At 37.6% G+C, this 26,820-nt stretch overlaps 1 pseudogene across 1 annotated transcript in view; it reads right to left on the reverse strand.

Moving 5' to 3' along the window:
* The window catches only part of LOC309664382 (low-density lipoprotein receptor-related protein 12-like), a 128,421-nt pseudogene extending 109,989 nt beyond the window's left edge, over window positions 1-18,432 (reverse strand). The window contains exon 1 of the transcript XR_014268445.1: window positions 16,384-18,432. The product of XR_014268445.1 is annotated as a low-density lipoprotein receptor-related protein 12-like (transcript). The remainder of the gene's footprint in view (window positions 1-16,383) is intronic.
* Window positions 18,433-26,820: the final 8,388 nt, after the last annotated feature.

Below are 26,820 nucleotides of genomic sequence, written 5' to 3' on the forward strand. Positions count from 1 at the left end.
CCTCACCCTAGACCAGGGGGTCAAGTCTGCAAGCACAATGGGAGCTTCCACTTGATGTTGCAGGTTACTGGACACAGAGTCCATGGTTCTCACTCCCAGAGGCAGCTGCGACCCAAATGAATTTAGCCTCATGGGTGTCAAGGAGACAACTGGACACCTACACTGAAGTGCAATGGCCACCTGTGCACCTGCAGGCCCTCTGCCCTGATGTGCAGTGAGCCTTTCCCACCTGGATTAGATGCTGCTTCAAGTTATCAGGTAGACACTATGAACCAGGCTTGTGGAGAATGCCAATTACACACTGCCCCCAGGCACCTCTGTTTCAGGCTCCTCCTGAATATGGAGCCTTGCTGAGATCAGACTTGATCAAGATCTCCCTAGATAACAGTCATCTTGCCTAATAATACCTGCCAGAAGGCCTCCTCTTTGCTGCTTGTTGGTCTTTGGTAGTTCCCCTGACACCTGGCCTTTTCAAGCTCTCCCTCAGGGCTTCCCAGCAACTTTTAGAACAGGCACCATGCTTTTTATCAAAGCCTTGGGTCAGAAATTATGTCAGGCATTTTCCTACTGGAAGAAAACAAAACACTCAAAATCAGCCAATGGATCCTTCCATGAACAAATCAGTTGGCTAGTAGAGAGCTCAGGGATAGTCACATAAAAATTCATTTTTATTAGGCCACCTAAAAAATGATTATAAAATACACAGGGGGATTCTGCAGATATTCTATATACTTTCAAGGTAGCATATTTAAAATAGATTAATTTCTCCATTTATTTGGTACTTACTGAGTACCATCAGCAAAGCACTGCAGGAACAAAGAAGCGTGATTCTGTTTTCAGGAAGTTTAAAATCTGATTAAGGAGGGAGACATGTAACCAAGCATCTGTTCTATGAAGCCAGTAAGAGCCTGAAAGCTAGTGCTTTTCATAATAGATGTTAAACTAATTACCTAAATGGATTGTGCATTTTGCTTTCTTGTCAAAGTGATGCAGTCAAAGCACCTGGTCAAGGATCAAGTTGCAATCACTTCCTGGCTCCACCACTGGTCATGAGGGCCAACCTTTCCTGTCACAGTAGCTGGATAAGAGCAGTCACAACACAGACAAAACAGTGGAAGTCAGATCTGGGGATCTTGCTGGTTGTTTGGGGAAAGAGAATCATTCACCTTTTTACTTATCCAACAAATATGTATTGAGAACCCACTGTCTTCCAGGACCATCCCTGTGCTCTGGGGATTAGGAAGTAGGAATAACAACAAAAAAGAAAGAGGAAGTCTCTGCTTTCTTGGAGCTTGAGTTGAGGGAATAAACAAATAAATACATGCTTAGTGCTTCAGGGTAATAAGGACCAAAGTCCAAATAGAGGAAAGCATTCTCTCTACCACTGTGATCAGGAAGGTCGACCTTGGACATGGAGCTACCAAGCAGATTCCTGCCTGAGCATCAAGCTGACACTGGGAAGACAGAGCGGAAACATGAAGAGAGGCTGATCCTGATGGCACAGCCTCATCTGGATCTAACCTTGCCTGAAATGCAATGATGTGAACCAACAATTCCCCGTTTTGTTGAAGTCACTTGCCAATACCCCAGTCCTTCACACTCCCATTTCTTATTACTCCACATAGAATCAAACAACCATTAAGTCCTGAAAGTGTTCTTTGTGTGCAGTGTCACGTTCTCATTCTCACTGCCATCCTCCCACTTCAGTCCCTCTTACACCTGGGACATGGAATAAGAGTGGAAGACCTCAGGGGGATGGATCCCACAGGAAGTAGTGAAGGAGGAAGGACACCTCTTTGGCTGGCCAAATCCATGCAAGTCAACCCAGGAAGTCATTCGGCATCACCTCCATCTAAGAAAATGGAAGAAGATGCTCATGAAGGCTCTGGGCATGTTGATGCTGGGGGTTGGCAAGGAGGCCTTGGGAGGGTGGGTAAGCCAGTCTCATCCCTAGGGAATTGGGATGGTGATTAAGATACAATATATGTCCTTTTCATGCTCAAATGCGCAATAGCCTGCAGGATGTATCTCCCCACTCCTGCTTCACCTTGCAGCAATATTCATGAGGAAGAGGAACTTTCCCTAGGCAAACATGCAGCCTATCTTCCAACAAATGAATCCCATCACTTAGAAGAAGAACAAGTGAAATCAGTCCATAGCGATGCAAATCTCCCAAAGATCAGGTTTTCAGGTTTCTTAAAATAGATCAGTAGTTCATCATGACAAAAGAATAGTAAATAATTATGATCCAAAATTTATTCTTATAAACGGGAAAATCAATATTATGTTTGTTAACCTTGTACCATAGTTCAAAATAGATCATTTGACTTACCTCTAATAGGTAATTGACTCTGAGACCTGTCAATTCTACTGTGTTCTATGCCAGAAAAAATATTTTTCAGAAATGTTCCTTGTCACTTTAAGAAAGCAAAGAGTAATTTGGCGTTTGCTCCCTTAAACTCTCTTATACATACCTTAACTAAACTCTAGTCAACATATCCTCTTTCAGTCCCCCAATTTTTTTAACCCCTCGCAATGACGGCATGGTTCACACCACAGAAAAGGATGTGCTCTGAAATGTCAAGGCTCACAGGTTTTCTTATCAGAACTTCCGTGAATCGAGACTTCCCTGGTGGAGTAGTGGTTAAGAGGCCGCCTGCCAATACAGGGAACACGGGTTCGATCCCTAGTCCAGGAAGATCCCACATGCCGCGGAGCAACTAAGCCCACGCACCACAACTACTGAAGACCTTGCGCCTAGAGCCCAGGCTCCGAAACAAGAGAAGGCACCTCAATGAGAAGTCCGTGCACCACAACAAAGAGTAACCCACGCTGGTCGCAACTAGAGAAAGCCCGTAGCCTCAGTGCCGCAATGAAGATCCAACACAGCCAAAAATTAATTAATTAATTAAAAAAAGAAAACTTCCATGAATTAACACAACGTTTCAGAGAAGCCTAAGAATCACAGACACACAGCAGCTAGCCAGCTTGATGACATTACACAGCTATATTTTTCTTTTTATGTTGTATTATACTTTTGGTGTATAGCAATGTCCTTATTCTCAAGTTTCTAATCATCAAAGACACAGCAAACGTAAAGCTATATGACAAATCCTTAATTTTGATAATCTCCAAACATTTGAACAGATGTCTATAGAAACATATTATTTTTCTTACATCAGCCAAATCTGAGACTTTAAAATAGTTAACAGTTCTTAAAATATTTTCTTCCATAATAGTTTATATTAAAATTACTTTCTTTGACCTGAATCAAATTACTGAATTATTTTCGCATGCTAATCAGATTCCCTTTATTATATCTACTCGCCTTTAAATCAAAATCCTACCAGCCATTCCTTAGAACTGTGTTAACAGGAACCAGGACCTGGGAAGGCCTCAGAGGCAGGTTAAGTGCTGCTGGTTCTAACGGTGGCTGCATAGCAATATCCTAGAACACAAAACACCTCCGACACGTGAAGGCAATAGTTTCAACTGGGGCTCAACTGGGTCAGGGCAGATGTCTTTGTATTTCCTGATTGCTCACATGCTCAGAAATCCAAAGTGGAGAATATCCGTTCTGCATGGTAACAAGTAAGAAATAGCTCAATCCCACGTAACTGGATCGTCACCTAATCCAATCTGAGCCTCTCTTACAACTATTGACAGTGGTTTTTAATTCCTTCAGCAGGTCTCTCTACCCAACCAGCCTCCCTTAAGACACACAAACATACGTACACACACATGGTTCATTCTGCCACTTCTCCCACCAATTCACCACTCCGAGGAAGAGTGTATTTAGCTTAACTTTATCAAGCTCTTTGGCTGCCTGAGGATTTATAAATGTTAAAATAAAAACTAATCACAACCTTGAGAACTGCAGGTGGCACCTGGTCTTATGTCTCAAGGCAGCAGGTCGCTCCTGCATCATCCAAGCAGCAATGTCACTGCTTGCTCCTAAGCTCCAGAGAAACCCTCTGTTGGGTCTCGAACACCCCAAGTAATGAGATGCTACTGAAACGATCATGTGGGGACACTAGGTCTATGCCACAGCGTTCAGTGGCTTCTGAGGTTATCGAAACTGCCACTGATTCCAAACAAGGTTCACCAGCCCCTTCCTCCCACAGTGGTCCAGTGAACACGTGGCATAAAAATTCCTTCTCCACAGGTGACAGCCACTAAGGCCAGAGATGGAACCACAGGTGATACAACTTAGGAACACATAAATTTAAATATCTGATACACCATTTACCATATCCCTAAAATGACTCATCCGAAAGGATCATATTTGCCAGTTTCAAAAACAAACTTTTTTCAAGTTTCTCTCCATGAGTTAGCTATAACTAGCACATCCTCCATGAGTATCTTTTCCTGATGTACTACCGAGTAAAAACTTAATAAAAGCCATAGCCTAGATAAAATATATCATTTTTTCATTTGTGATTAACAGCCTTGGAGGGAGGTTTTTTTTTTAAACTGGTCCATTAAACGGCCATATATTTAAATAAAAATTATATAGTTTCTAACTTTAAACTACTCAAAATTGCAAGTACTTTATGTTTCAATTCTATTTCAAATCAGTACACTGAAAATACCCATTACCTGGAAACTAAGGAGAATATTTTTATTTTTTATGGCGAGCCAGACTCCCTATATTACTATTGAAAAGTAAAGTTTCTAATGAACCAGAAAGGAAATTTATTGTAAAGCAACACTCAAACTAAGCACATGTATTATCACACAAGGTTATGTGTACACCTACCAGACATGTGCAATCTCTATGTCAAAGCATTATTTTCAAAAAGTTAAAAACACAACACGTACAAATATAGAACAAATGCATGCCAAAGAATCATAAACTCATTAATGACTAATCCAGTAAAAGAGCATTTTGAGAAACTAGGAATTTACAGGCATTTATAGAAGAACATTAGAATGAGATTGCTAGGTTACAAAAAAACTGATCAATGTCTGAATCACTTTGCTGTACAACTGAAACTAACACAATATTGTAAATCAGCTCTACTCCAATATAAAATTAAATTAAATTTTAAAAAATTAAAACAAAGGAAAGGTGAAGAAAATGTGTAGATCTAATCTTGCACATTTCTGTAAGTGATGATTCAAACCCCAGAAATCACGCACGCGCATATATGTATGTGTCTGCAGAGTTCACACCAAACACAAAAGAGAACTTGAAATCAGCACACGTCACAAATAAAAGACAAGAAATCACCTTCCGATGTTCAGAAGTGTGTGGACCCTCATATGTGTAAGTGCAGACAGGCTGCCTAGGAAAGTAGATTCTAAGTGAAACTACACCCTTGGCAGTTCCTGACCAAAGTCTTCTGTTTTCCTGCACACCTGGGAGCAGTCTGTGCACTCAGGATTCCCTACCGAGAAGAGGAAGGATCAACTCACCCCACCCGAATGAAATCCTTTCTCAATGCTCTCCATAGATCAAAACATGACTCCATTCATTTTTCTTCTTTATTCAGCAGTTTTCTCCCTGTAAATTATTTCTGCGTGTTTTATCTAAATCTGGGAATACATTTAACTTTACTCTTGTAATGGGAACAGATTTATCATTAAATCCTCTGAAAGAATACTGTGAATCAAATAAAATAGTATTTCTATTAGGAGTCATTTTTCCCATAAGCCCCCAGGCAACAAATCCTGAAGAACAATTATGGATAGACAGACTGCAGGGAGAAGAATTGTCACATGTGTGATAAAAAACACACTGCACGGTGTCTTTGCAGTTTATCTCTGATGAGCTATGTTCCCTATAACTAGCCCTTGGAAGCCCTGGTTTTAACTACCAAAGGATTATGCATCTAATTCCATAAATCTCAGCTAGAGAATAGTCAGCCTCATATTGTTACCCGAAAAACTAGGTTCGCCTCTTGGTGGGTGTCGAGCCAAAAGACACAACCAAGACAAAGAGTGAGAGAAGGAAGGATTTGTTACTTGCAGCAAGTAAGTAGAACACCAGGGATCTTTCCCAAAGCAGTGTCTCCCCAAACAGCAAAACTGGGGAAGTTTTAAGCTAAGGGTACATGTATATTCATGAAAGGACTTGGGAGGTAGGCAGAGCCCAGGCTTTAGTTGATTGAAATCCGGAGGATCAGAAAAGGTCAACGCCATCATCCCTTAGGTTCCGTTTGACCTGGTGCTTGAGTGCTTCAGGCTAATCTTTACCATGGAAACAGAACTGGAAGTCTTTACAATTGATACATTATTACTAGTGCTACTTCTCTTGCCTGATAACAGTCAGCATTCTTGTTTTCCCTTAAGCTCCTTAATTACTGAGACCTGTTCAAGGGCAAGCACTCTGGCCAGGCTTAGATCACAAAATGGCTTGTACAAAATGAATAGGTGTTCTCTTATGTCCAGAAAGCCATGCCTGGTTTTCTTTCTCCATAGACCCCCTACCTTATCTGCTTATAATATTTCTTTCCAATTCAGCCCATTTCAACCCAGGAGGACTTTTGGGGACTAACAAACACTGGTATCTAAGATAGAACAAACCACAACTAAGAACTTGAAGTATAAAAGCAATACTGCATGGTATTTCCAAAAGTGCTTAATAAACATTTCACAGGATTGCGCATAAACAACACACTTTTCCTGACATTCTGGCACAAGTAGAATCAGAGAGGCTTAACGTTAAAATGAAGTGCAGAGTCAGCTGTCCAGCATTCTACCCAATTCAAGCACCACAGTCTCCAATATCATCTTGCACACATGTCCACTGATGGCAGCAGCTGAGGTGCATACATACAGAGAAAAGGGAGATTCTAGAACTTCCTTCTATCATATCACAAAGAAGGATAAATTCACAGAATCAACTACATGAGTGTCCAGGAAAACAAATTCTTTTTTTTTTTTTAATTTTTAAATTGAGATATATTATACCCTTTAAACAAAATTTCTAATTTTATGAAAGGCATAAAAGGTCACAATTTTTCTTTACTTCTTTGGGGTAGGAAGAGGGAGGCAGAGTTGAATGTATCCTTAAAAGTCCTTTTCTAATTTAAAATTAAAATCAACATCTGATCTTGACCTAAGAATTTTTCTATTGAGGTATAATTGACATAGAACACTATATTGGTTTCAGGTGTACAATTCAATGATTTGACATTTGTGTGTATTGCAAAATGAACATCACAGTAAGTCTGGTTACCATCAATCACCATACACAGTCACAGATTTTTTTCTTTCTTCTTGTGATGAGAACTTTTAAGATTTACTTGCAGCAACTTGTAAATATGCAATACAGTATTAATAACTATATTCACCATGCTATACATTACATCCCTGTGGCTTATTTATTTTATAACTGGAAATTTGTACCTTTTGAACCCCCTTCACTCATGTCACCTACTTCCCACCCCCATCCCCATCCCCCCAGTCTGGCAACCAACTATCTGTTCTCTGTATTTATGAGCTCCTTTTTTTTCTTTTTAAGATTACTCATATAAGTGAGACCATAGGTTATCTTTCTCTAACTTATTTCACTTAGCATAATGCTCTCGAAGTCCCTCCATGTTGTCACAAATGGCAAAATTTCCTTTTTCTTAATGGCTCAATAGTATTCCAGTGTGTGTATCACATTTTTTTAGCCATTCACCCATCAATGAACACTGAAGTTGTTCCCATGTCTCAACTATTGTAAATAATTCTGTAATAAACATGGGTGTGCATATATCTTTTGGAGTTAGTGTTTTCATTTTCTTTGTACAAATACACAGAAGTGAAATTGCTGGATCATATGGTAGTCCCAGTTTTGATCTTTTGAGGAAACTCCATGCTATTTTCCATACTGTCTGTACCAATTTACATTCCCACCAAGAGTGCACAAGTGTCTCCTTCTCTCCACATCCTTGCCAACACTTGTTATTTCTTATCTTTTGATGCTAATCATACAAACAGGTGTGAAGTGATATCTCATTGTGGTTTCGATTTGCATTTCCCTGATGATTAGTGACGTTGAGCATCTTTTCCTATACCTGTTGGTCAACTGTATGTGTTCTTTGGAAAAATGTCTATTCAGATCCTTTGCCCATTTTTAATTAGATTGTTTGTTGGCTATTGAGTTGTGCGAGATCTTTATATATATTAGATATTAGCCCATTATCAGATACATGATTTGCAAATATTTCTCCCATTCAATTGGTTGCCTTTTCATTTTGTGGATGGTTTCCTTTACTGTACAAAAGCTTTTTAGTTTGATGTAGTCTCACTTGTTTATTTTTACTTTTATTGCCTTTGCTTTTGGTGTCATATCCAAAAAATCATGGCCATGACCAATGTCCAGGAGCTTACCGTATATGTTTTCTTCTAGGAGTTTTATGGTTTCAGGTCTTAAATTCAAGTCTTTATTCCATTTTGAGTTAATTTTTGTATGGTGTAAGGTAATAATCTAGTTTTATTCTTTTGCATGTGGCTGTCCAGTTTTGCCAACACCATTTGTTGAACAGACTGTCCTTTCCCCATTGTATATTCTTGGCTCCTTTGTGATCAATTAAGTGACCATATTTGTGTGCGTTTATTTCTGAGCTCTCTATTCTGCTCCATTCATCCACGTGCCTGTTTTTATACCAATACCATACCATAGTTTTGTAATATAACTTAAAATCAGGAAGCATGATGCTTCCAGCTTTGTTCTCTCTGAAGATTGCTTTGGTTATTCAGGGTGTTTTGTGGTTCCTTACACATTTTAGGATTTTTTTGCTCTGTTTCTGTGTAAAATGCCATTGAAATTTTGATAGGGATTGAATTGAATCTGTAGATTGCTTCTGGTAGTATGGACAGTTTAACAATATTAATTCTTCTAACCTATGAGCCACAGAATATCTTTCCTTTTATTTGTGTCTTCTTCAGTTACTTTCATCAGTGTCTTATAGTTTTCAATGTACAGGTCTTTCACCTCCATGGTTAAATTTATTCATAGGTATTTTATTCTTTTGATGCAATTGTAAGTGGTGTTGTTTTATTACTAGCATATAGAAATGCAACCAATTTTTTATATTGATTTTGTATTCTGCAACATTACTAAAGTTGTTTATTAGTTCTAACAGTGTTTTTTTGGTGGAGTCTTTAGAATTTTCTATACATAATATCATGTCATCTGCAAATATTGACAATTTTACTTCTTCCTTTCCAGCTGGGTGTTGCTGATTTCTTTTTTTTTTTTGCCTAATTACTCTGACTAGGATTTCCAATACTATGTTGAATAAAAGTGGCGAGAGTGGGCATCTTTCTCTTATTCCTGATCTTAGAGGAAAAGCTCAGAGTATGACATCAGCTATGGGCTTCTCATATACGGCCTTTATTGTGTTATAACCAATTTGATTTTATTGCACAGAATTGAATCTAAATTCAACCATAAGCATTTTAATGATTATCATTAAAAGTCTTTTTCAATTGAAAACAAGACTGAGAACTTGTAATAGTGCTGGATAATTAAAAAAATACACCCTTAAGGATTAAGTTTATTCCATAATTCCAGTGATATTTTTTTAGGCTGAAGTACTGATGAATGAAGTACTCCAATGTAGAGGAATCTTGAAAATACTCTGAGTGAAATTAATCAGTCATAAGGAACCAAATATTATATGAGCCCATTGATATGAAATGTCAGAAAGGACAAACCTATAGAGACAGAAAGTAGATGAGTGTTTGCTTGGGGCTGTGGGAGATGGGAGACTTGTAGGCTAGAAAAAGAAAGATTTCTTTTTTTGGAAATTGATAAAATTTCCAAAATTTTTTTTATCAATACAATTGATAAAATAGATTGTGGAGATGAATGCACAACTCTGAGAATATACAGAAAAAACAATTGAATTGGACACTTTAAGTAGGTGAATTGTACAGTAGGTGAATTATATCTCAAAGCTGTTTTTAAAAAGGAATACAGAAACTCTAGAAAAACACTGAATCCATTGACATCTACTTTACCACACTATTCCAAATAGAAATGTAACTGAAAAATGGGAGTTCAAAAACATAAGCAGCAATATCCGTTATTTACTGCCATAATAATGCTGTGAATCAACCAGAAACCTCAGTGGCAGACACCACTTTACTGAGCTCAGGGGTCTCAAGACCACACTCTTGGCTCAGCAGGTGTTCTGGTCTCCTGCGCACCTGCCTTGGGGAGGCTGTTGTCCGCTGATGGAGAATGGCCCCATCTGAGATGACTGGACTTGTGTATCATTGCGCAGTAAACAAATCCAGGCACCTCTCACCGCGGTGGCACAGAACTAAGAGAAGAAGCAGAAAAATACAAGTCTGTTCTGATCTTCGTGTGTCACATCAGCTGGCATTCCATTGACCGAAGTAAATCTCATAACCTAACTCGGGATCAAGGGTCAGGAGAACAGATTCTGCCTCTTCAGTAAAAGGAGCTGAAAAGCCATGTGGCAAAGAGGGTGAATCCAGGAGCGTGAAGAATGAGGACCATTTAGACCTCAGTCTCTGCCCAGCACAGGGTATTTGTGATGGAAGAAAACTGAGCAGAAATTAAATATTTGCCATCTGGCAGCTTCACTTTGTCACCATTTTCACTTAAAATTGTATCAGAGGGCTTCCCTGGTGGCGCAGTGGTTGAGAATCTGCCTGCTAATGCAGGGAACACGGGTTCGAGCCCTGGTCTGGGAAGATCCCACATGCTGCCCAGCAACTAGGCCCGTGAGCCACAACTACTGAGCCTGCGCGTCTGGAGCCTGTGCTCCGCAACAAGAGAGGCCGCGATAGTGAGAGGCCCGCGCACCGCGATGAAGAGTGGCCCCCACTTGCCGCAACTAGAGAAAGCCCTCGCACAGAAACGAAGACCCAACATAGCAATCAATCAATCAATCAATCAATTAAAACAAAAAAAGACTCCTCATTTCCTCCTCTTCCCCTTTAAAAAAGAAAAAAAAATGTATCAGAAACTTTGAAATATCTTTCTGTTTCATCTTGATTTAAATAATAGAAACATTTAACATTTTTGTAATTTAGCTCAAATAATGGCTGCATAATTCAAGTAGATTCAAAAGCAAATAGAATCTAACTTATAATAGCAAGTTTTGATATAAATGCCACTGGATGATACTGTGAGTATGTGACGTGAGCTGGATGACTTGCTTTTTAATTATAGGAACTTTTAGCTTTTCCAAAGATAACTACTTTTTAAAATGCTTTTCTAGATGTTCTTGTCTTATCACAGAAATACATTCTTATATGTACATGTATAATTCGCATAGAGAAGTGTTAATAACAACTCCCTACACACACACACACACACACACACACACACACACACACACTTCCATTGCTCTATTGTTATGTCATTGACATAACTGATGAAAACTAGTTTCCTTCATGTCCATACACACATTTATAGGATTAGGTTCATTTTCCTTGTATTGTAATTACAATATGATGTTATTCCTCAGCTTGAACTAGATTAAAATTTTGCATTTGCATTTTTCATTTCCATGTGGAAAATGAAATCTTATTTTTGCCTGTCAGTCTAAAACCACTTTGAATCGTAAATTGGTCTCCTATGGTAAACCTTTAAGACCTCTTTTTTTTGTTGCTGTAACCTTTTCTACATGGTGGACTTTATTAGCTACATAAATTAAATAACAAATGCCCACCTTATTGAGCTGGGTATGCTTTAACCCACAGGCACAAATCAAAAGAAAGAAATGATTATAACATTAGAGTTAAAAAACAAAAAGCTTTGGTTGATTTTTTTGTAAAGAATGGTTGAAAAGGAACCTAAAGTCGTTCCTTTATTTGAAGGCTTAAGTAATTGTACCTGCCAGGTAATAGACGAGAGGGAGGCCTCTCACTTACCACCCCCTTTTGTGTGTTTCAATTACTGGGAAGGTTAATGGTGCTGAACAGCTGAGGTATGAAGGCACCTTTCATTATCTTCCCCATCAGAAGTCCCCAGAGCCCGTTCACCTTCCCTCGTGTTTATGGGAAAAGACACAGTGTTCTCTCACAGCCCAGAGTACATGAGAACCAACTTCTCACAGCCTAGCAGATCTTTGCCAACATTTTCTGGAAAATAATTCTGCCCCTTTCAGAGCCAGCGTGCAATGTAATTTGAACTCAAATACCAACATCGTTTAGAATGACTGAAATAATACCTTGATCTTGTGACTTGTATAGTCTCATTCTTCTAAATTTTAACTTTAATGATGCTTATTTATTAAGCAAGTACAGAGTATATGGGCAGAATTTTTCTTTGAATATTTTATATTGAATGAATTGAAATAATTGGGATGTTAAAGGACTAGGGGATGATAATGAACATGTATGCACTGAAGCATTTACTCTGTACTAGGTAGGTTCTCTTCTGTATCATATCCCTTTAAGACCCCTCTTCTCTGAATATCTTCCTCCATGTTGACTCCATCAGGATTCACTTACCTAGAAACAATAGGTAACCTGTGACCAGGGCAGATGTTCAGGGAATGGAAAGGAAATTACGGCTCCACCAAACCTCTCTTGCACAAGTACAGATGTGTTTGTATTTAGCCTGAGACAAAAACTTTGTTCCTTTTCCTTCATTATTGTTCCTAACATGCAACAAAGGCAATTGTAGGAAAGGCAGTGTGGCCCTAAATTCCCCCTCAGCTGATCTTGAAGAACTTCAGACATTTTCCAAAGAAGATTTTGATCTAGGGAAGGACATCAAGCTCCAAATTAAGGTGGAATATGTGGGAAAAAGGTCACTGGGATAGGGTTGCCAGGTAAAATACACCATGCCCAGATAAATTTGAATTTCATATAAATATATAGTTTAGGAGACATACTTACAATCAACAAATATAAATCTGGCAACCTAACATTGCACTGCACGGTATAGATGGCAGATGATTTTAAAAAGGAGGGTCATGGGGATATAAAAAAAGAATGTGAAACTCAGAGTTTTTTCTAGGGTAAGGGTCAACAAACTGGCATGAGGTCCAAATCTGCTTTGTTCCTGTCTAAACAATGTTTCATTGAAACACTGCCACACCCATTCATTAAGTACAGTCCAAGGCTGCTTTCACTCTGCAGTGGCAGCGTTCAGTAGTTGCAGGCCCACAGAGCCTAAATATTTACTATCTGGCCCTTTAACCAAATAATAAAAAATAAAAAGTCCCAGTTAAACTGCTAAAATTACAATTGTCATTCTAAATACTCACTATTGCCCCTCTCTGATGAAAGGCTTCTTTCCATAGGCATGCCTGATATTATAAAGCTGAAAATATGTAGGCTTTTAAATAAGTAATATTATTCTACTCAATGGATTTAAACATAAGGCAATATTGTCACTTCAAGAAAAATAAAAAGAGCTTTGAGAATTGTTTCCATATGTCCACATTTGTGTTTCACAGCTCCAGACCACATAATGCAAACTTTCATTTCTCAGCAAAATGAAGCAGAGAATATTACAAAAGACTCAGCAATGTCAAATCCAGCCACCAGTTAGATCTTCCAATTTTCAGTACAACATTTCCTGCCAGATGTGGCTCAATGTGGCTTAAAGAAGCAATTGTTTAATTCTCATGTGGAGAACTATTGTTCTGGAAGAATGAGGGCATTATAGGATTAATCTCCAAGTAGTAAGAAGAAAAGCTAGGTTTACAAACTCTGTATGACTCTGTATGTGCCAGTGAGTAGCTGGAAGTAAGCGTTCTATTGGAAGAGAGGATTTTGTTCCTCAGGAAACCAACACACTCCTGGGACCCTGGGTTGAAGCCATTTGATGGGTGGATAGCATGAGAAAGGTCTGGCAACCAAAGTCACCCCATGCTGCTGATGCAGACAGCTGGCAGAGACAAGATAAAGTTCACACAGTCACTTGAGGCTTTAAAACCTAGTCTGCAAACGAAAAGTAGAGAAGAAAATTCTATTTCTAATCTACCAGTGAAAGATGTGCATTTCATTTTCAGATTATGAAAGTATCGAAGGAGAAAGGCTGTGCTGTCATGAGTGACAGTGCTTCAGCCGCCAGGACTCCAATCAGAGGCTCAGTGATAAGTGAGAGTGAGCCCAGACTACTGCCAATGCCATGGCCAGATACCGAAGAACACACGGGGAGGGGTTTCCTAATTGTGTATGGTAAATAACCCTGCATACAAATCCTCCAAGCCACGATCTGGGTAGTGTATTAGAGCAAAGAAGTAACAAAGAAAACAGGCAGGTTGACATTGAGGAGAGAGGACCAAATCAGTTTCAATAGACTTGAGGCTCTGTGGACCTAGGGAAGGAGAGGGTACAGAGCCCAACAGGATAGGAGACAAGGAAGGCGTTGGAGCTCTGCTCCTCACCAGAGCTCTCTAAATCTCAGTATCCACATTTTTTAAAAAATTTATTTATGTTTATTTATTTTATTTTTGGTTGCCTTGGGCTCGTGGGCTTTCTCTAGCTGCGGCAAGCGGGAGCTATTCTTTCTTGCGGTGCGCAGGCTTCTCATTGCGGTGGCTTCTCTTGTTGGAGAGCACGGGATCTAGGCGCGGGCTTCAGTAGTTGTAGCTTGCAGGCTTAGCTGCTCCGCAGCATGTGAGATCTTCCCAGACCAGGGCTCGAACCCGTGTCCCCTGCATTGGCAAGCGGATTCTTAACCACTGCGCCACCAGGGAAGCCCTCAGTATCCACATTTTTAATATGAGAATAAAATCACGTGTATTTTATAAAAACACTTCCTGGAAAATGATCATGGCTAGAAATATCATGAGACTTCAATAAATGGCTTATATTTATAATTACTAACAGAAATAAATACAAGAATCTAATAAGAATATGTTTTATAACCTAATGCATTTTGGATCACTCATTTCTATCCCAAAGATTTAATCTATACCATCGTGGTCTCTAAGCCGTAGTTTATATTATGTTTGCCACGAGTTGCTGTGACCAAATGTTACTGTTTTTAGTCCTATAGTTCCTGTAGTTTCTTGTTGCAGTGTTACAAACTAATGTTTCCCAAAAGTAATTTTTGTATGAATAAACAAAAGTGAGAAGCACTCCTATGAAGCCCTTATTAAATATTAAAGGATAAACAGTTCTAATTTAAAAATAAAAGAATTATAATTTTAAGTGCAAATTTGACTAATTGTGCTTTTCAAAAGCTACTGTCAAATATTTTTCACAACAGTAAATCTTAAGTTATGATAAAAAAATTCCTTGTGAAATCACACCTGACAAAATGAACCCTAATTAAGTATAATATCTCCTATCTAAACACATTCTTAAATAATTATTTCAATTTAAAATAAAGAAATTATCAGATTGGGTTGGAATTTGTCAGTTGGTTATCTCTCCATGAAGCACCGCTAAGTTTTTTAAACCTCCATCAGCGAGTGAGAGCACCACCTTGGCAGAATCTTAGCAGTTATCAGAAGCAGGAGTTGTGGGAACATATTTACAAGATTAGGGGTCTGAACTCCAATGGTTTAAGGTGGATTTTCAAGATGGGAATCTGACTGGGTTTGGGCAAAACTCATGACATAATAGTTTTGATTTTGTGCTACAAAGGCAACTCAGTAGAGAAAAGATCGTCTGTTCAACAAATAGTCCTGGAGCAATTTGATCCTTGTGTAAACAAAAAATAAATTTTCATTCATATCTCACACTTTATACAAAAGTTAGCTCAAAATGGATTGTAGACCTAATTGTAAAACCTAAAATTATACAACTTTTACAAGAAAACATAGGAGAAAATCTTTGTGACCTTGAGTTAGGCAAATATTTCTTTGATATGACACTAAAATCACAATACATAAAAGAAAAAATCAATCAACTGGACTTCATCATGATAAAAATGTCTGCTCTTTGAAAAAAGCATTCACAGTTAAGAAAATCGAAATAGGAGCCATGGATTGGAGAAAATACTTGTAAGTAACATATTTGATAAAGAACTTGTATCTATAAAGAACATAATAAAGAACTCTTAAAACCCAATAATAAGATTTGAACAAACCAAGAAGAGATTGAATTAGTGATCAAAAATATCCCAACAAAAAAGTCCAGAACCAGATGACTTCACTGGTAAATTCTACCAAACATTCAAAGAAGAATTAATACCAATCCTTTTCAAAATTTTCCAAAAAATGAAGTGGAAACACTTTGAAACTCAGTTTAGGAGGCCAGCATTACCCTGATACCAAAACCAGAAAAGGATGCCAAAAAAATAAAATCAATAAATGGCTCATATAATGACTAATAAAAATAAATACAAGAATCTAATAAGAACATGTTTTATAACCTAATCATTTTGGATCACCCATTTCTTTCCCAAAGATTTAATCCCTGATGAACAGTAAATATAGATGCAAAAATCCTCAACAAGACATTAGCAAACAAGATTCTACAGTAATTAACAGAATCACATACCTGAGCAACTGGGATTTATTCTAGGGATGCAAGGATTGTTCAATATCCACAAATCAATCAATGTGACACACTGCATTAACAAAATGAAGGATAAAAATCATATGACCATCTCAATAGACGCAGAAAAAAAGCACTTGACAAAATTCAACATTCATTTAAGAAAAACTCTCAACAAAATGGGCATAGAGGGACCATACCTCAACATAATAAAGGGCTTATATAACAAGTCCACAGCTAACATCATACACCATGGTGGAAAGCTGAAAGATTTTCCTTTGAGATCAGGATCAAGACAAGGATACCCACACTTTTATTAACCAAGGAGGTGAAAGACCTGTACACTGAAAACTATGACATTAATGAGAGAAGTTGAAGAGGAAACAAAGAAAAAGATATTTTGTGCTCATGGGTTGGGAAAATTAATATTGTTAAAATGTCCATACTACTCAAAGCAATCTACAGGTTCAGTGCAATCCTCATCAAAATTTCAATGGTATTTTTCACATACATAGAACAAAAAATTCTAAAATTTGTATGGAATCACAAAAGACCCCAAATAGCCAAACCAGTCTTGAGATAGAAGAACAAAGCTGGAGGCATCATGCTCCTTGATTTCAAATTATATTATAAAGCTATAGTAATCAAAACTATGATATATATTGGTATAAAAAAAAGATACATTGATTAATGGAACAAAATAGAGAGACCAGGAATAAACCCACATGTATATGGTAAATTAATTTGTAACAAAGGAGCCAAGAATATACAATGGGGAAAGGACAGTCTTTTTAATAAATGGTGCTGGGGAAACTGGACAACCACACGTAAAAGAATAAAACAAGACCAGTGTCTTCCGCCATACACAGAAATTAACACAAAATAGATTAAAGACTTGAATGTAAGCCCTGAAACCAGGCTTCCATAAAACTCCCAGATGAAAACATAAAAAAAATCCTTCTTCACAAGGATCTTGGCAATGATTTTTTTGGATATGACACCTAAAGCACAAGCAACAAAATAAAAAACAAACAAGTGAGTCTATATCAAATTAAAAAGCTTCTGAGCACCAAAGGAAATAATAAACAAAATGAAAAGGCAACCTATGGAATGGGAAAAAATATTCGCGAACCACACATTTCATTAGGAGTTAATATCCAAAATATGTAAGGAACTCATGCAACTGAATAGCAGAAAAGTCAAATAATCCAATTAAAAAATGAACAAAGAATCTGAAAAGACATTTTTCCAAAGAAGGTATTCAAATGGCCAACAGGTAGCACATAAAAGATGCTCAATATCACTAATTACTGGGAAATGGGAATCAAAACCACAAGGAGATATCACTTTACACCTGTTAGTATGGCTATCACCAAAAACATAAGAGATAAGCATTGGCAAGAATGTGGAATAAAGGGAACCCCTCTGCACTCTTGGTGGGAAAGTAAATTGGTATAGCCATTGTGAAAAGCAGTATGAGGTCACTCAAAAAATTAAAACTGGAACTCCCATGCGATCCAGCAATTCCACTTCTGGGTTTTTAGACAAAGAAAATAAAAACAATAACTCGAAAAGATATATGCACCCCCATGTTCACTGCAGCATTATTTACTATAGCCAAGATATGGAAACAAAGTGTCCACTGATGAATGAACGTATAAAAAAAAGTATATATACACAATGAAATATTATTCAGTCATAAAAAAAGAAAGAAATCTTGACATTTGAGATAACATGGATGGACCTTGAGGCCATTATGTTAAGAAAAATATGTCAGATAGAGAAAGACAAATACCATATGATCTTACCTATATGTGGAATCTAAGGAAAACAGAAACAAACAAATAAACAAAACAATGTTATAGATTTAGAGAACAAATTAGTGGTTGCCAGAGGTGGGGAATGGTGGTATGCATGAAATAGGTAAAGGGGATCAAAAGGTACAAACTTGCAGTTATAAAATAAATAAGTCATTAGAATGTAAACTACAGCACTGAGACTATAGTTAATAATACTGTATAGCATATTTGAAAGTTGCTAAGAGTGTAAATCTTAAAAAGTTGTCAATACAAGAAAAAACAATTTTGTAACTATGTATGGTGACGGATGTTACCTAGAATTATTGCAATGATCATTTTGCAATATATACAAATTTTGAATCATTATGTGTACACCTGAGACTAATATAATGTTGTGTGTCATTATACTTTAATTTTTTTAAATAATAATACAAATTTAAAAACCCACCTTTTGAAAAAGTGGCCAAAAATTTTGAATAGACACTTTACCAAAGATATATGTAACACAATTTAGCACATAAAAAGCTATTCTATATGATAGTCATTAGGGAAATGCAAACAAAAGTCACAATGGTATTCTTCTACACACCTGTTAGATGGCTAAAATTAAAAAGATTAATGACAGCAAATGTTTTATTTATAATGCCTAACCTGGAAACAACACAAATATTTATCAGTAAGGGAAAGGATAAACAAATTGTGGTAAATCCATATAGTAGAACAGTCGATAATAAAAATAAATACATTATAAATAAGTGCAAGAATGTGGATTAATTACATGATAATTATGCAGTGGAAGAAACCAGGCAAAAAACAATATATACTGTATGACTCTATTTATATAAAATTCTCTATGCAAATTAACCTGATGTCTAATGGCATCATGTCTAATAGTCAGTTGATGGGAAGAGCAAAGACGGGTGGGAGGGCAAGTTTATAAAGGAACAATGAAAATCTTTGGGGAGGGCTTCCCTGGTGGTGCAGTGGTTGAGAATCTGCTTGCCAATGCAGGGAACATGGGTTCGAGCCCTGGTCTGGGAAGATCCCACATGCCGCGGAGCAACTGGGCCCGTGAGCCACAACTACTGAGCCTGCGCGTCTGGAGCCTTTGCTCCGCAACAAGAGAGGCCACAATAATAAGAGGCCCGCGCACCGCGATGAAGAGTGGCCCCCACTTGCCGCAACTGGAGAAAGCCCTCGCACAGAAACGAAGACCCAACACAGCCAAAAATAAATAAATTTTTTAAAAAAATGCCACCTCAAAAAATGCCACTTTGGCATAAATATGGTTTTGAGCTGAAAGCAATTGAAAATCAGCAGATGCAGGAAGAAATCTTCCCTCCCCTTTTCTCCCTAAAAGCAGGGCATGAATTTTCCCTGAGACCGAGGCCCCCTCTCCCGAACCAGGAAGAAGAGAGTGACTCTTGTCACCAAAGGTGGAGAATGGGCACTGAGGTGAGTCGACATAAACAAACCTTATGAAAATAGCGCTTATCTCCCATCAGTTTCCCCATATATTTCCTACTCACTTTCCTCCAAACCCCCTTTCCTTTCTTAAAAATGGAATATAAGCCCCCAAGTCTAACTACTTCTTTGAGTTTCACTTCCTTCCTGTTGGACTCTTTCACACAGAAAATATTAATTAAAATAATTTATGTTTTTTCTTCCATCATTCTGTCGTTTGTCAGTTTACTTTGCAGGCCCCTACGAATAAACCTAAGAGGGTAGAGGAAAGAAATTTCCTCTCAGACATTAGCAATGAAGGGGAAAAAATGTTTTAGTGGTGACATGGGAATGAACTTTGGAGTTGGTCAAATCATCACAATGGTCACATCAGTCATCTATGCTGAGCAACCCTCCCTTGGTATTCTTGTCCTGCCTCTATTTCTCATGATATCTGGTAGCACTGCAGTGCCCAGGAATGTAATGAGCTCTCTCCAAAGTGAGGCCTATATGCAGATATTATTTTATAAACTATTTCCAGAATCTTGTTCAAGGTAAAACCATACAATTCATGTTCTAAGTTCGAAGGCAGCTCAGCTCACAGAGAAGACCTTTGAGAAAGCACAACATGCTTACGGGTCTCTGGCATGGTATCAATGTCAGCCTCTAGACTGTGTCAAAAGCAATTCTGCACTCCCTCGTATTGACCAAACATGGGTAAAATACCTCTTCTGGTGCTTCCTTCTCTCTGATGATGTAGCTACCTGGGAGCCTGTAAGAACTCACTAATACTATGCTTTCTAAGAGCAGTTTCTGCTCTCACTCAAAATTGTATAGTTTTTCTTTAATCATGTGGATAGCTTCAGGATTAGTTTTTTGGTTTTTGGTATTTTTTACAATGGGATAACTTGATAATATATCTGAGAATACCCTTCCCAGTAATTCTAGTCTCCTTGACATCAGTAAGATACGGAAGAGAAAAACCTTTGTAAAATGGTGTTAAGGAAAATTATCCAAAAGCCTGAAAAAAACTAAAGGGACGTTTGCCTGTTCTTTCTTAGTTATGCTAGGGTTTGATTATCAGGCCTGCCTGCGGATTATCTGAATCTCTAGGCATGTACCTTTGCATCTTTGTTTAACTTGTTATTTACTATTGATAAAGGTATGGTGTAATTCTGAAGGGGTTGATGTTGATTTGTACCTTGATTTCTGTCAGATAGCAATACAAACAATGTCTGTTCAGTAGGGATGCAAATGATTCCTTTCTGATGGAAAATACCATTTCCAAAATTCAGAATGTTAGCTGATTTTCCCTACAGAACATGAGCTATTTTTTATCTAAAATCAGTAATCCTATTTAAGAATTCTTCCAGCTACTATAAAAGCTTCTACCCCATTTAGTTCTTTTGAATCAGCACTACCATCATGCCAGTTCTCTTATTAATGGGTTCATTAAATCTGTGCCATATACTCATTTTACATTTGCATGAGAGTCATGAGTTTAATTTATGAAAATGATACTTTGACAAGGAGCAATTGTGAGTAGCACAATATGCACCAGTCAACAAACCATGGGCACACAAAGTAAGGGCTACCTGCATGGACATACACACCAAAAAAACTGGTCACTTTCAAACAGTATCTCTGCTATCTTTTCCCTGCTTTTATTTGGGTTCATAAGAGCTCAGATTTCCCAATATCTAGTAGATATGTTAAGTTTCTCTGTTAAAAATATGTAGGCTTATATTTGTTTTAAGCTCATATATTATTTTTAATCAAAATTTTGGACTCTGCCCTTTTCCATAGGATAGTTAGTGCCTAGTGATTTGAGGGTGGGTCTGATAACAGGCTCCTATCCAAAGCTGAGATTTATTCTGGGAAGTTTAAGCCTGCAGCTCCATACTGTAGGTGTCCTTACACCTACAACACTGAGGTGTCCTTACTCACCACCACCTCCCTGCCCTGCTTGTTCCCGCTGTCTGCCTGGAGAGAACCCTGGGGAGAACCTCCACCACTGCCCCACTCTTCCTTCTTTTTGGTCTTCCCCCTTACTTGGGGAGATTGCTTGTATACTTCTGCTTTTCCTTTTCCCTTCCCTTTGCCCCTCTTTTACCAAGTCTAATCATACTCCTTGGATGGGACTATTTCCCTTGCAATCAACTTCATTGCAATTGTTTTGATTAGTGGTTATTGGCACCATTCCCCTATCAAAAAGAACTAATCAAACACCTGACCTGGTGGGTGGGGATCAATTCCACTACGATGAGCAAAGGAGAGCTGAGAGGACACTGATTTCATAAATGGACTCGTGAATGTTTTAGTTATAAAGAGTTTTGTGTCCCTATACCATTTAGTAATTGTAGGCCTGTGAAACTGAATTTTAAATTAACCAAAACTCTGCATTGTTCAATTCAAAGGATATGTTCTACTTACTATTTTGTACCAGAACAAATGTTGAACTGGCACCAAAGATGAATGACACATCCTACCAGCCCTCAACGAGGTCACAGTCCAATGGAGTTGATAGGCATGTACATATAACACGCAAGATTTCTTTTATAAATATTGCAGAGGTATAAACCAGGTGAAATTAAGGCATAATTAGGGAGAAACACATGATTGAAGAATCTAAAAAGGCTTACTGGGGGCATTACATTTTATTTTATTATTATTTTATTTTAATGAAGTCCTGTTGCATTTTATATTGAGTTCTATGATCCATTTAATGTATATGAAAAGTGTAAGGTCTTTGTCTAGATTCATTTTTTTTTTTTTGCATGTAGCTGTCCAGTTGTTCCAGCACCAAAATTACACACGGAGAAACAGACAATCTCAATAGGCCTATATCTATTAAAGGATTTGAAACTATAATTAATAACCTGCCAAAAAGAAAGCACTAGGGCCAGATTGGTTCACTGGTGAATTTTAACAAATATTTTAGGGAAAATGTAAGCTTATTCTCTAAAAATAGAACTAGAATGAATACTTTCTCATTCTATGAAACCAGCATTATCCTAACACCAAAAGCATACAAAGCATTACAAAAAAAAGGAAAAATTCAGACAAATGAATATAGTTGCAAAAATCCTGAACAAAATATTAGTCAGTCAAATCCAACTATGTATGAACAGAATTATACACCATGGGCAAGTGGGATTTATTCCAGGTATACAAGGCTGGTTCAACATAAGAAAACCAACTAGTGTAATTCATCATATAAACAGGTTAAAGAAGAAAAACTATATGGTCCTATTAATACATCCAGAAAAAGCATTTGACAAATCCAGCATTCATTCATGACAAAAACGTTCAGTAAACTAGAAATAGAAGGGAACTATTGCAACTTAATAATGAGAATTTACAAAACACCTACAGCTAATATAATATTTATTAGTGAGAAACTAGATGCTTTCTCACTAAGATTAAGAACAAGGCAAGGGGGCTTCCCTGGTGGCGCAGTGGTTGAGAATCTGCCTGCTAATGCAGGGGATACGGGTTCGAGCCCTGGTCTGGGAAGATCCCACATGCCACGGAGCAGCTTGGCCCGTGAGCCACAACTACTGAGCCTGCGCGCCTGGGGCCTGTGCTCCGCAACAAGAGAGGCAACGATAGTGAGGGGCCCACGCACCGCGATGAAGAGTGGCCCCCGCTTGCCGCAACCAGAGAAAGCCCTCACAGAAACGAAGACCCAACACAGCCAAAAATAAATAGATAAATAAATAAAAAAGAACAAGGCAAGGATATCGCCTCAACACATTTTTTCAACATTGTCCTAGAATTCACAGCTAATATAATTAGACAAAAAAAGGAAATTAAAAGTATATAAATTGGAAAGGAAGAAATAAAACTGTTTTTGTAGATGACATGATCATCTATGTAGGAAATCTCACAGAATCAACAAAAAACTTTGAGAACTAATAAGCAATTATAGCAAGGTTGCAGGATACATTTTTCACATATACAAATTAATTGCTTCCCTGTACGCCAGCAATGTACAACTGGGTTTTGAAATTAAAAAACACAATATCATTTACGTTAACACCCAAAAATGAAATACTTAGGTATAAGTCTAAGAAAATATGTGTAATATCTATATGAGGAAAAACTACAAACCTGTGATGAAAGAAATCAAATAATTTAAACAAATGGAGAGATACTACATGGTCATGTATAGGATGATCAAAATTGTTAAGATGTCAGTTCTTCCCAACTTGATCTACAGATTTAATTAATCCCAATCAAAATCCCAAGTGATCTTGTGGATATTGACAAACTGATTCTAAAGGTTATAAAAACCCAGAATGGCTGACACAGTATTGAAGGGAGAGAACAAAGTTGGAGGATTAACATTACCCAAAATCAAGACTTACTATAAAGTTAACAGTAATCAAGACAGTGTGGTATGGGCAAAAGAATAGACAAATAGATCAGTGGAACTGAATAGAAAGCCCAGAAACAGACCAAGACAAATACAGTCAACTGATTTTGACAAAAGAACAGAGGCAATATGATGAACAAAGATAGTCTTTTCAACAAACAATGTTGGAATAACTAGACATCCACATGCAAAAAAAAAAAAAAAGTGAATTTTGAAACAAACCTTACACCTTTCACGAACATTAAGTTAAAATAGAGCACAGACCTAAATATAAAACACAAAGCTATAAAACTTCTGGAACATAACATGGAAGAAAATCTTCCAACTCTACAACACTCTGGAAAAGGCAAAACTATGGAGACACTAAAAAGATTAGGGGTTGCCAGGAATTAGGGACAAGAGAGGAATGATGAACAGGTAGATTACAAGAATTTTTAAGGCAGTGAAACTATTATGTATGAGATTGTAATGGTCAATACATGTCATTATACATTTATCCAAACCTATAGAACGTACAACACAAATAGTGAACTCTAATGTAAAACTTAATTAACAACAATCTATCAGTATTGGTTCATCAATTGTAAAAATGTACCACTAATGCAAGATGTTAATAATTGGGGAAAAGGGAATGGGGCGTTGGCAGGAGAATAGAATAAATGGAATCTCTATATCTGCTTAATATTTCTGTAAACCTAACACTGCTCAAAAAAAAGTTTCTAATTAAAGAAAGAGTGGCAGAGAGAGTTGTAGATTTGTAGCAAAGTGCTGATTCATGAAGGTTTTAGAGATTTAACAAAAATGCAGTAAGTGATTCCTTAGGGCTAGGAGGCTTGTGGGGATAGTAGGGTGATAGGTATGGGATTTCTTCTTGAGGTGACAAAAATGTTTTAAAATTAACCGTCGTGATCACTGCACCTATCTGTGAATATACTAAAAACGACTGAATTTTACACTCTAAATGGATGAGTTAAAATCATATGTGAATTATATCTTAATAAATCTGGCTAAAAAATTAAATGGCCTAGATCTGTGTCAGTAAATTAAATAAACAGCACTTAATAGTTTTTCTATAGCTGAAGTGTATGCTGTAAGGTTCTAACATATGACTTCTTCCCAGGAAGTCAATAATGTTTAAAAGTATAAAATTTCAGAGTTAATATCAGTTTTTTACAGATTTCAATGACAAGAGAATCACAGATGCAAGGGCCAAGAGCCATTAAAATAGTTTCCTTCCAGATCACAGACTAATGAATAAGATTTCCAAATGTCAATATTGATGACACGGAAAAGTATACACTATTAATTTGGAGTGAAGCTGTCAGCATTTCTTTCTGAATGAAAACGATTACAAAACCCTCTTCCCCAAACACACACGTACAAATGCCGAAGAGTGCATCCTCCTTCGTGAAGCTACCAACTCAGCAGCCTTCAATGAAGGGCATACAAAAGATGGAGCGCACTACAGATATCCATTGTTGCCACCACCTCAGTAACAGAGGAGTGGCTTTATCATCGGAAGTAATCGAAAGAAAGAAAGAACAGATGGACGTCTGGTTTATGGGGACTCACACAGTAAGCGTCACCCGAGGTGGAGGGCTTGCCACGCATAGAAATTAGGTGTTAGAAAGAGGGAACATGAGCGCAACAGAGAGGAAGACGGTTTGGAGAAGGGATACTCAATTATTTTATTCGGTTGTTTTCTTTTGTGATATATGTCTGACAAACTGATTGCACAGAATCGCATTCTCTTACTGAGTGAAACTAATTAGTGTAATTATTTTCAATTGAGGCTATCATAAAAAAGCTGAAGAACTCGGGGGCTTCCCTGGTGGCACAGTGGTTTACATCCTGCCTGCTAATGCAGGGAACATGGGTTCGAGCCCTGGTCTGGGAAGATCCCACATGCCGCGGAGCAACTGGGCCTGTGAGCCACAATTACTGAGCCTGCGCGTCTGGAGCCTGTGCTCCGCAACAAGAGAGGCCACGATAATGAGAGGCCCGCGCACCGCGATGAAGAGGGGCCCCGGCTCGCCGCAACTAGAGTAAGCCCTCGCACAGAAACGAAGACCCAACACAGCCAAAAATAAATAAATAAATAAATTAATTAAAAAAAAAAAAAAAGAAAACCCCAAACATGATAAATATCAATACAAAGAAAACCAAGCCTGGGCACATCATACTCAGATTACTGATGAGTAAAGATAAGGAGAAAATCTTTAAAATATCCAGAAAATAAAAGACACAACACATACAGAGGAACCAAAAAAAAAAAAAAAAAAAATGCTGAAGAACTAAAACCAAAAAAAATGATTTCTTTTGATTCTTTTAGAATATCCTATGAAAACCTAGCTTTTAATAGGGACTTTAGATCGCTGTTATTTGGGGTATTTTGTACACTCTCTTCTATAGTTTCTAATTCACCTCTGTTTCATCAAGTGAAAAATCATATTTCATTGTACTTGTGCTCCATTTGTTCTCCATATAACATCTTCCCACCCTTGTTTTAGTATTATCTAAGATCTTGGGAGATTTCAATCAAAAACATGTGGATGATTTTGGACTCTAAGCTTGGAGCATCCACCAATTATGTTTGAATTCACGAGACTGAAATAGCTATTGGCAATAGTGTAACCAAGAGAGGAGATCCCTTCTTACACCTCACACATGTACATTTCACATGAGTGCCTTTACTGTAGCTTTATGACAAAGATGTTTAACCACTTGGCAATTAAAAAAAAAAACAAAAACACTTTGGTGCTCTAAATTCTTGTCATATTCTTCAAACTTATTGTCCTAAAAATATTTGTATAAACAACT

The sequence above is a fragment of the Balaenoptera physalus genome (genome assembly GCF_965194825.1).
Source record: "Balaenoptera physalus genome assembly, chromosome: 7".
NCBI classification, from domain to species: Eukaryota; Metazoa; Chordata; class Mammalia; order Artiodactyla; family Balaenopteridae; genus Balaenoptera; species Balaenoptera physalus.